The sequence below is a fragment of the Bombina bombina genome, unplaced genomic scaffold, assembly GCF_027579735.1.
Source record: "Bombina bombina isolate aBomBom1 unplaced genomic scaffold, aBomBom1.pri scaffold_680, whole genome shotgun sequence".
Taxonomy (NCBI): domain Eukaryota; kingdom Metazoa; phylum Chordata; class Amphibia; order Anura; family Bombinatoridae; genus Bombina; species Bombina bombina.
This window is the reverse complement of record NW_026513126.1, coordinates 122,094-134,239: the sequence shown is the minus strand read 5'-3', so window position 1 is coordinate 134,239 and position 12,146 is coordinate 122,094. Positions and strand designations below refer to the sequence as shown.

The 12,146-nt window shown below is 41.4% G+C and overlaps 1 protein-coding gene across 1 annotated transcript in view; it reads left to right on the top strand.

The window, feature by feature from the left end:
* Positions 1 to 12,146, top strand: part of LOC128644719 (centrosomal protein of 192 kDa) — a 165,632-nt gene that overhangs the window by 88,567 nt on the left and 64,919 nt on the right. The window lies entirely within an intron of this gene.

Here is a 12,146-nt window from a genome sequence, read left to right as displayed (position 1 = left end):
ACAGACAATATCACAACTGTGGCCTATGGCAATCATCAGGGTGGGACTCGCAGTCCCCTAGCTATGAATGAAGGATACTTTCTTGGGCGGAATCCAGCTCTTGTCTAATTTCTGCGGTACATATCCCAGGTGTAGACAATTGGGAAGCGGATTATCTCAGCCGTCAGACTTTACATCCGGGGGAGTAGTCTCTCCATCCAGATGTGTTTTTTCAGATTTTTCAGATGTGGGATCATCCAGAAATAGATCTGATGGCTTCCCATCTAAACAAGAGACTTCCCAGGTACCTGTCCAGGTCCAGGGATCCTCAGGCGGAGTCGGTGGATGCGTTAGCAGTTCCTTGGTTTTACCAACCTGCTTATATCTTCCCGCCTCTAGTTCTTCTTCCAAGAGTGATCTCCAAGATCATCATGGAACATTAGTTTGTGTTTCTGGTTGCACCAGCATGGCCTCACAGGTTCTGGTATGCGGACCTTGTCCGGATGTCCACTTGTCAACCTTGGCCACTTCCTTTAAGACCAGACCTTCAGTCTCAAGGACCGTTTTTCAATCAGGATCTCAAATCATTAAATTTGAAGGTATGGAAATTGAACGCTTAATGCTTAGTCACAGAGGTTTCTCTGACTCAGTGATTGATACAATGTTACAGGATCGTAAATCTGTTTCTAGGAAGATTTATTATTGAGTTTGGAATACTTTATATTTCATGGTGTTCTTCTCATAAATTCTCCTGGCATTCTTTTAGAATTCCTAGAATCTTAGTTTCTTCAGGATGGTTTGGATAAAGGGTTGTCTGCAAGTTCCTTGAAGGGACAAATCTCTGCTCTTTCTGTTTTATTTCACAGAAAGATTGCGAAGCTTCCTGATATTCATTGTTTTGTTCATGCTTTGGTCCGTATCAAGCCTGTCATTAAATCAATCTCTCCTCCTTGGAGTCTTAATTTGGTTTTGAAAGCTTTACAGGCTCCTCCCTTTGAGCCTATGCATTCTTTCTATATTAAACTATTTTCTTGGAAAGTGTTGTTCCTTTTGGCTATCTATTCTGCTAGAAGAGTTTCTGAATTATCTGCTCTTTCTTGTGAGTCATCTTTTCTGAATTTTCATCAAGATAAGGCAGTTTTGTGGACTTCATTTAATTCTTTACCTAAAGTTGTGAATTCTAACTATTAATTTGGAAATTGTTGTCCCCTCTTTGTGTCCTAATCCTAAGAATTCTTTGGAGAGATGCTTACATTCTCTGGATGTTGTAAGAGCTTTGAAATATGTTGAAGCTACTAAAGATTTCAGGAAGACTTCTAGTCTATTTGTTGTCTTTTCTGGTTCTAGGAAAGGTCAGAAAGCTTCTGCTTCTTCCTTGGCATCTTGGTTAAAGCTTTTGATTCATCAGGTTATTTGGAGTCGGGTCAGGCTCCGCCTCGGATAATCACAGCTCATTCTACTAGATCAGTCTCCACTTTGTGGGCTTTTAAGAATGAAGCTTCAGTTGATCAGATTTGCAAAGCAGCAGCTTGGTCGTCTTTGCATACATTTACTAGATTCTACTGTTTTGATGTATTTGCCTCTTCGTAAGCAGTTTTTGGTAGAAAAGTTCTTCAGGCAGCTGTTTCAGTTTGATTCCTCTGCTTATGTTTTAAGTTTTTTTCTTTACAATTATGAGATAAAAGTATTCTTTTGGTTGTGGATTTAATTTTTTCAGCAGAAAATGGCTGTTTTTATTTTATCCCTCCCTCTCTAGTAACTCTTCTGTGGAGTTCCACATCTTGGGTATTACTATCCCATACGTCACTAGCTCATGGACTCTTGCCAATTACATGAAAGAAAACTTATTAATTTATTACTTATTATTAATTTATGTAAGAACTTAACTGATAAATGCATTTCTTTCATATTGGCAAGAGTCCATGAGACCCACCATTTTTATGGTGGTTGTTTTTTTTTATATAAAGCACAATTATATTTCCATTTCCTTTTTTTGATGCTTTTTACTCCTTTCTTTATCGCCCCACTACTTGGCTATTCGTTAAACTAAATTGTGGGTGTGGTGAGGGGTGTATGTATAGGCATTTTGAGGTTTGGGAAACTTTGCCCCTCCTGGTAGGATTGTATATCCCATACGTCACTAGCTCATGGACTCTTGCCAATATGAAAGAAATGAATTAATCAGGTAAGTTCTTACATAAATTAGGTTTTTTTCATCCTAAATAAAAAAATATGGAGTAGACTGTCCCTTTAATTATGTTCAGTAAAGCAATTCATTTTTCTTGCATTAGTTTCCATCCTGGAGCATGCTGACAGCTCAACTAAATACATCTTTCCACTTATGATATTGTTCTAATGGCATGTGGAAGAAGCCTCGGTGCCTAAACATATTGTAACAGGATTCCACATGTAGCCTTTGTGTATGTCATGATTATTTCCCCTCTCTCTTCAATTCTATTTTTATCAGGACATTTAAAGAATAAAGTGGCACACTACTCTATTAGTAATACAATTCCAGAAGATATTCCTTCACCATGGCTTGGATTTCCATCTAAATGGGAGGAGAGTCCACGGCTTCATTACTATAGGGAATTAAGAACCTGGCCACCAGGAGGAGGCAAAGACACCCCAGCCAAAGGCTTAAATACATCCCCCACTTCACTCATCCCCAGTCATTCTTTGCCTTTTGCCACAGTAGGATGGCAGAGGAGTGCCGGATTTTCGGAGTAGTCTCTTATGGAGGCTAGTACTCTTCGCAGTGGGACTGGAGTTTTAAGTAGTCCTGTCAGCCTCTCAGTGAGAGCCTGGGCGAAAGAGTCTGTAGATGCCCGGTGCGTCTTTCTGCGAAACCATCCCGACTCATATTAATAGCTCCATAAGCAATCAGCATTGACAAATTTTGCTGCCTGCTTTGTTCACTCAAGTCCACGTCAGGAGCGAGGCTACTAACCTGTCACACTTGAAGGGCTGTGTTCCTGTTCCACGGCGTAGATTCTCGTAAGATCGTTTCATTTTTTATTAATAATGATAACATAGAAGACGGGTTCACAGTGTGGCACCTTTTTATCTTTACAGAGTCAAGGGTTAATATTCCTGGAAGGGGGATTATTGTACAGGGTTTTTTTATACATGATTTTGTTTGTGTCGTTGCTGCGTTATGTTTGAGATGAAGCTCTGGCAATGTGTGGAACTTTTAAACAAATACAGACAAAAAGGGTGAGGGTGGCGCCAAAAAATTCAGACTGTCATTGTACAAAAATGAGGATCCGATTATAAAACTAAAAATATTTTAATAATGTACAAAGTAATTAGATTTCTATGTGAGGATTCAAGTCTTCATATCATACCAATAAGTAATTTATTACCAACTTCAAAATTAATCATCAATCTTAAAAAACATCATCCTGAAATAAAAACTTTGCGACACCGGTGTCTGTTAAAATATATCAACTATCCTAAAAATATGATGCTAATATTATTCTAAAAAGCTACAGTATATCTGTAACAGGGAAAGAAGTAAATTGCGCTATATGAACTGACTCAGTAGCCTCTGAGACAATAAATATATATATATAAATATATTTATCTCTCGCTTGTCAATAAATAATCTATAATCGACTCAAAAAAATATATAGATATAAATATTAAAAATATAAATGTTAAAATTTCTAAAATCACCTAAAGGAAAATGTACATAAAAATTGGTCGAATATAAAATATGAAATATAAAATATAAAATATAAAATTCACAGTAGCACCCTCGATATAAATATAAATATATGTGGCAGGAGATATATAAAAATTATAAATATAAAACAATACCTTGATTTAACAACTTAAAATATATGAATTGCTTGTCCTTGTACTGCAAGACATATATATGTCAGAAAAACCTCCTGAATTGCACGCTGTTTATATTTTACAGTACCTCTAAAAGTTTCTCATGACCATTCTCGTTACTGTCTTTTACTAAAAGTGAAGCATCCAGTATAAGGTGATATGTCCCTTTAAGATGAATAGAAACTTGAATCCTGTTTTGTGCAGCTCCAATCAGACAGGGTAAATCCAAACCTCAGTCGTAGGGATACAAGTACATGCGAAAAGAAGAGAGAGAGAGCGCACAAAAGATTCAAGTGTAGATTTTTATTAACAACATTAGCACACATAAATTGATGCACTTACTAGAAGTAAGATTATAAAGGCAATCAGAGTTCAACTCTCTTTCCTCCACTTGTATAGCCGCTCCACACTGCTGCCCAGGAAAGTCAGTGTCCCCGGATGTTGATGCAGGATACCGGCTTCTGTAGCAGTGCTTTCCGGATGCCTCTGCTAACTGCCTGTCTGCCAATGGGAGGGAGCGGATCAAAAATTGGAGTCTGAGCGTCGGACCTGTTTGCCGGTTCCTAACGCGTTTCCCCCAGTCAGCGGCTGGGCTTTTTCAAAGGATAAAATCAGATGTATTGTTTCTCTTGCCGCCCTTAACTTTTAAAGGGCAAGCGTCCAATTAGATTCGTGGGTGTGTTTGTCCGGCCAATTGTAACGTCCCAATAGTCCTCTTATTCGATGAAAATACTTCTTTGAACAGCCACTTGTCGGGATCCAAACGAATACCAGTAAATCAGGAGGCCGTCTGATAGCGAATTGTCTGCGTACACTGCCAGAAGCTATCTTCCCGGACTAAGTAAACAAATATAAAGTATACAATAAGTACTTTATTTCAATTAAATGGTATTCACAGAAGCCCCCAGTCTCTGGTTTTAACTCTCCCAATCATCAATCTTAAAAAACATCATCCTGAAATAAAAACTTTGCGACACCGGTGTCTGTTAAAATATATCAACTATCCTAAAAATATGATGCTAATATTATTCTAAAAAGCTACAGTATATCTGTACAATTAGTAACAGTATTAACTCCAATATATCTTTAACTTGATACAATACAAGATAATTGAACGTGCACTCCTAGATTAACCCTTTAATTTGGGTGAGTTGTTTAAAAATCGAAACAGTGTTTAAAAATCGAAACAGTGTTTAAAAATCGAAACAGTGTTTAAAAACAGTTTCGATTTTAAACAGTTGTTTAAAAAGCGAAACAACTCACCCAAATTAAAGGGTTAATCTAGGAGTGCACGTTCAATTATTTTTATTTTTATAATCTGATCCTCATTTCTGTACACTGACAGTCTGCCTTTTTTGGCGCCACCCACACCCTTTTTATCTGTATTTACTGCCTTGACTTAGCTCCTAGACCAATCGTATTGTTGTAATGTGTGGAACTTTCAGGTTACTTGTGGAAACTTGCGCTGCCATTTTTTGGTGAGTTTTTCCTTATTGCACGGGCGGTCCTGCCAGGCATACAATGTGACTGGGTGTGGCCATCTATCCTTCTTGTTGATATGTGGCACAGGTGATGTAGCGGTTTCTGTAGTCCGGGTCCTACGAGGTGGTGAGTGCCCCAGCCATTGTTGGTAAATAAATAAAGTTAGTCTAACCAAGCACGCAAGCGATGAAGGACTGACGTGTTGGAGGTCTCTCCTTCCTTAATAAAGTCTCATTCCTGTGTTTGTGAGGAGGCTCTTTTAGATCAGCCTGCTCAACTTTGTTCCACATGCCTTGATAAAGTTTCAACATCTAAATGTAAACGGATGTCTAGTACTACTGAGCCATTTACCTCTGAGGGTTCTTCGTCCCGGGAGGTGCGTTCCCTACATTCATCTCAGATTGCACATGGCCGTCAGACTTTGCGGACCAGCTAAAATCTGCAGTTTCGCAAGTGATCCATGCCTTACCACGTTCTGCTAAGCACAAACGTAGGGTTTCATAGCGGCCCGGCCCAGGGTTTGTCCTCGCCGATGGAAGATCCAGTGGCTTTATACGATGTCAAGGCCCACTCAGATTCTTCGGAGGAGGCCCCTTCTGGGTTGGAGTCCGTGTCATCTAAACCTCGAGTGGCAGAGGAGCAGCCTGGTTATAGGTTTAGGATGGAGAATTTGCGCTTTCTGCTTCGGCAGGTGCTTGCTACTCTGGAGGTTCCGGAACCTAAGATACCGGAGGAACCTGCGATTACTAAGCTTGACAAGGTAAACCAGGACAGGGTAGTGCCTCAGTCTTTCCCGGTTCCTGTTAAGATGGCTAATATTATTAAGAACGAATGGGAGCGATTAGGTTCTTCCTTTTCCCCTTCTTTTTCCGTTAAAAAACTGTTCCCCGTTCCGGACTCTCAGCTAGAGCTGTGGGGGACCATCCCTAAGGTGGATGGGGCTTTCTCTACGCTCGCGTAACGGACGACTATTCCCTTTGAGGATAGTTCGTTGCTTAAAGAGCCCATGGATAAAAAAACTGGAAAACATGTTAAGAAAGATGTTTCAGCACACGGGTTTGTCTTTCAGCCAGCAGCGGCCGTTGCGGAGGTCGCTGGAGCTGTGACATATTATTGTGAATCTATGTGTGAAATGGTCGTGGGGGAGACATCCATCGACGTGATACAGGAGAAGATTAAGGCGCTGAAGATCGACAATTCTTTCATTTGTGATGCCAATATGAAAATTATTCGCCTGAATGCTAAGGTGTCAGGTTTTTCTGTTTTAGGGTTCAGAGCTCTGTGGCTAAATTCTTGGACAGCGGACATGACCTGTAAGGCGAGGCTGTTGTCCCTGCCTTTTCAAGGCAGAAAAAAATTAAACAAAAGTTTCTGGAAAGGGGCTATCCAGAAGATCTAATTGATCACCAATTGGCAAATATTGAGCATAATCCCAAAGATAAGAACAAAAATGAAAATAGGCTTGTATTGGATACACAATATAATCCACAAAGTGAGAGAATTTCACAAATCATTAGGAAACATTGGCATGTCCTACAGGATTGCAATAAGGATAGAGTTTAAAGCTCCACCCCTTATGGCCTTTAGAAGGGTGAAAAATGTGATGGATCAGGTAACCAGTACGGATATTGGGTCCAATAAAAAATGTAGACAAACATTTCTTAAGAAAATTTTGGGGTGTTACTCATGTCTTGGCTGTATAAGCTGTAACTCCATGAAAATGGGTAATTATTTCTACCACCCAAGAAGAGGAAAGAAATATCAGATTAGGGACTACTATACATGTGAATCTACTTATGTAGTGTACTTAATAAAATGTTCTTGTTCCCTGATCTATGTGGGAGAGACTACCCGCATGGTCAGGGACAGAATGTCTCAACATTGTTCTAATATTAGATGTAACAACTTGGAAGCTCCAGTGTCAAATCACTTTTTGAAGTGTGGTCACCAAGTGAGTCAGCTGAGGGTGGCAAATTATAGATAGTGTAGGCCCCCAAAGGAATGGTAGGAATAGAGAAAAGCTATTAAAACAAAAATATATGTTTTGGATACAAGAACTAGAGAGCATGACCCCTAAAGGCCTTAACAGAGATTTTGATTGGTCAGTATTCCTGTAATTAGGAAGCTTAAAGCTTAATGTGGCATATTATGAGGTTATCCAGGCAGCTTATAACATATGAATAATAAGGTGTATAATTTCTGTATATTGCATTCATTGTTTTTAGTAAGGAGTAATGATGATTTTTCACAAGTAGGTGTCGGCAGAGCCGCATTTTTGCGGTTGGCGCAAATTTTAATGTCTTTAAATAGTGTGAACTTTGATGTGTATATATATATATATATATATATATATATATATATAGATAGCATGAATAAGGGTTGTTAACCCGAAATGTTTGCTATATTATGTAATGTCTGTGTGACATAATAAAGAAGAATTTTGTACCAGCTCTGTGGACGTTTGTGTTGTGCCTTTTCAAGGAAAGATCCTGTTCGGTCCAGGATTGGATTTGATTTGATTATATCCACTGTTACGGGAGGCAAGAGAGCCTTCCTACCGCAGGATAAGCAGGCTAAGCCTAAAGGATCTACTTTTTGTCCCTTTTGTACGGATAAGGCATAGCGTCAGCAACTCGCCGCAAAAGCGGACCAGTCCAAGGGATCTTGGAAGACTGCTCAATCTTGGAACAAGTCTAAGCAAAGCAAGAAACCTGACGAGACGAAATCGGCATGAAGGGGCGCCCCCCGACCGGTATCCGGATCACGTAGGGGGCAGATTATCTCTATTCTCAGGCGCTTGGTTGCAGGATGTTCAGGACCCTTGCGTTCTGGAGGTGGTCTCCCAGGGTTACAGGATAGGGTTCAGATCCCATCCGCCCGAGGGCAGTTTCCCCCTGTCAAACCTGTCTTCAAGACCAGAGAAGAGAGAGGACTTTCTAGAGTGTGAAAGATCTTGCCTCTCTCATGGTTATCGTACCAGTACCCCTAGCAGAGAGGGGTCTAGGGTACTATTCCAACCTTTTTGTGGTTCCAAAGAAGGAGGGCACATTCCGCCCGATTCTGGACCTGAAGTGTTTAAACAAGTTTCTGAGTGTTCCATCGTTCAAAATGGAAACAATCAGATCTATTCTGCCTCTAGATAAAGACATGACAACTGTAGACTTGAAGGACGCTTACCTTCATGTGCCAGTTCACAGGGACCACTTCAGGTTCCTAAGATTTGCATTTCTGGACCAACACTTCCAGTTTTTGGCCCTTCCTTTTGGTCTGGCAACGGCCCAAGAGTTTTCATGAAGGTTCTGGGGGCGCTGCTTGCAGTAACCAGTTCCAGGGGCATTGCGGTGGCGCCTTACCTGGACGACATACTCGTTCAGGCGCTGTCGCTCAGCCTTGCAGCGGATCATTCGAGGGCTCTTCTTCTGCTCCAATCTCACGGTTGGAAGATCAACTCAGGAAAGAGTTCCCTGGTTCCCAGCAACAGGGTGGAGTTCTTGGGCACGATAATAGATTCTATGTCCATGAAGATATTTTTTACAGATCAGCTGCGCAGGAAGCTTGCGTCCACCTGTCTTGCCCTTTACTCCTCCACAAGCTCGTCGGTGGCTCAATGTATGTAGGTGATAGGTCTCATCGTGTCGAGCATAGATGTCATCCTATTCGCCAGGTGTTCCATCTCAGACCTCTTCAATTGTGCATGTTGAGACAGTGGAACGGCGATCATTCGGATCTATCACAGCTGATATCCATGGATGCTCGGACTTGGGACTCTCTCTCTTGTTGGATTTGTCCATGGGGACATCTTTCTTGCGACTGGGTCCAGAGTTTGGCTGCTGACCCAGGTGGAAGTGCAAAGAGCACATAAAGACTGTTTTCAGTCTTTTCTCTGAAGGAAAGGTATTAAAATACAATTCAGAACCAAGGAACTAGATGGGTTGATTCTCTGTGCAGTGTCAGCTGGAATGCAAGACTAATACATAGCACTACAAATAAAAAACAGACATCCTTTTTTCCTATTTGATCCACAGGGTATTCCGCTTATTTGACTGTGGCTGACGGTTTTGAATTGAGAGCGAGCCACACAGCTGATTGGACCTGCAGACTTTGACACCTTAGAGGGAGGCGGATACCACCGGCGTGGAAAGAAAACTTCATGGTTGTGTACAACCGATGCGCATGATTTTCACATTAATCCTGTGAGTAATACTCTGGGAAGGGGTGATTTAGAAACTAAATCATACAGTCTACACTTAGAGCGTGTTGCACTTCTCTACTCTCTTGTTTTATAGTCACAAGGAAAGTGGTCCAGGGAGGAGTCTCTCCTTCCGATCAACATCCTAGAACTACAAGCATTTTACAATGCTCTGAAGGCATGGCCTTCTCTGGAGTCGGTTAGTTGCATCAGATTCCAGACCGACAACATTACCTCAGTGGCTTACATCAACCATCAGGGTTGCGATTCACATTCCAGGTGTGGACAACTGGGAAGCGGACTTTCTCAGCAGACAATCCTTCCATCCGGGAGAATGATCTCTTCACCTCGAGGTGTTTGCAGAGATTTGTCACAGATGGGGAGCGCCAGAGATAGATCTCAGGGCGTCCAGACTCTATTGCAAGCTACCTCGATAGGAGTCGAGGTCCAGGGATCCCCACGTTTTTTCCATGCTTCAAACAGGAGCGGGACCCGGCCATTCTGATTGCTCCTTCGTGGCCACGGAGGACGTGGTTTGCGAATCTGGTGGGGATGTCCTCCTCTCCGCCGTGGAGGTTACCCTGTCGCAGGGATCTGCTGTCACAGGGCCCCTTTCAACATCGAAATCTAGATTCTCTGAGGCTGACTGCGTGGAGCTTGAACGCCTAGTCTTAGCCAAGAGAGGCTTTTCAGAAAGTGTGATTGATACGCTAATTCAGGCAAGGAAGCCAGTTACTCGTCGCATCTACCATAAGGTGTGGAGGACTTACTTGTCCTGGTGTGAGAAGCATGGACATCCTTGGCACAAGGTGAAGGTATCCAGGATTCTCTCCTTTCTCCAAGATGGGTTGAAGAAGTGTCTTGCCGCTAGTTCCTTAAAGGGACAGATTTCGGCATTATCAGTTTTGTTGCATAGGAGACTCGCTGAGCTCCCTGACATTCAATCTTTTGTTCAGGCTCTGTCTAGAATCAGGCCTGTTTTTCGACAGTCGGATCCCCTTTGGAGCTTAAACTTAGTCCTTAGGGTTTTGCAGAGGGTTCCGTTTGAACCTATGCATTCCATAGACATTAGAATTCTGTACTGGAAGGTTCTTTTCCTGTTGACTATTGCATCGGCACGCAGAGTATCTGAACTAGCTGCCTTGCAATGTGATCCTCCTTATCTGGTGTTTCATGTGGATAAGGCTGTACTTTGCACTGGGTTGGGGTTTCTCCCCAAGGTGGTGTCTAACCTTAACAGGAAATAGTTGTTCCTTCTTTGTGTTCTAACCCTTCTTCTTCAAAGGAGAGGTTTCTTCATAACCTGGATGTGGTTCGTACCTTGGTCCTCCTTACACACTTTTACAAAGTTTTACAAATTTGACGTTTTTGCTTCTTTGGAAGCTATTTTTGGGAGAAAGGTTTTGCAGGCTGTGGTGCCCTCAGATTAGGGTCTGCCTTTTACCCTCCTGGTTTCTTTCAGTGTCCTCTAGAGCTTGGGAATATGTTCCCACAAGTAATGAATAAAGCCATGGACTCTCCTCCCCTTTATATGGAAAACATAAATTATGCTCACCTGATAATTTTATTTCCATCGAGGGGAGGAGAGTCCATGGCTCCCATCCTTATCTCCGTTGGGCGGCCCTAAATTTATCATCTTCTGGCACCTTTTTTTTATATGATATTTTTCCTACTTTTCCTGGTTCCCTCGGCAGAATGACTGGGGAATGAGGGAAGTGGGGGAGGTATTTAAGCCTTTGGCTGGGGTGTCTTTGCTGCCTCCTGGTGGCCAGGTTCTTAATTCCAACAAGTAATGAATGAGGCCGTGGACTCTCCTCCCCTCGATGGAAATGAAATTATCAGGTAAGCATAATTTGTTTCCTGTAGCTTACAGACTCACTAAACAGAACAGTCCATTCTCCATTTCTTTATGGTTTTGTCCAACTTGAATCCATAACAAATTGGCTTTTTTGTACTTTCTAGTTACAGAACATTCTACAAAGGGATTTGCCTTTCAGCTTGTTGAAGTTTAATGTTTTATTAAATATATGTTGTCTAATAGATGGTTTACCATTTTAAACTTTGATATACTGCTTGGTTACCACCAAACATCTAACTGCCATTTCTGCTTTTCTTTTCACTTAAAGCAGCCATGTTTATTTTGTCTCTTTATACTGAGACAGTCTACTACCACCTCTAAATTATCATTCACTGCATTATTTGGCGTGGGGCAGGATTGCATGATGTGGATTTGTTCCTTCTAATGTTAGTTTAATTATCATGATCAGTTCCAATGTGTAATGGAGGGTAAGCAACGGAGTCCCCTTCTTACTTATCATCTAACTCTGTATTAACATCTTTCCCAATCTTGCAGTCCTCACCTCCTGTTTCTCAACCTCCTACCCTTCTAGATTGTAAGTTCCCACGGGAATAGGGCCTTCAATCCCTCCTGTATGTGTTTGTAAATGTTGTCTTGTCTCTTACAAGTCTTGATTTGTTTTATTTAAATGAATTGTATCCATGGACAGCGCTGCGGAATATGTTGGCACTTCATAAATAAAGTATAATAATAATACTTATATTTTACCATATGGGTACATACCCATATCTGCTTTATAATACCATCCTGTGTATGCTGTCACTCTGGATGTGAAGTAATAGATTTATTTGAAACTAA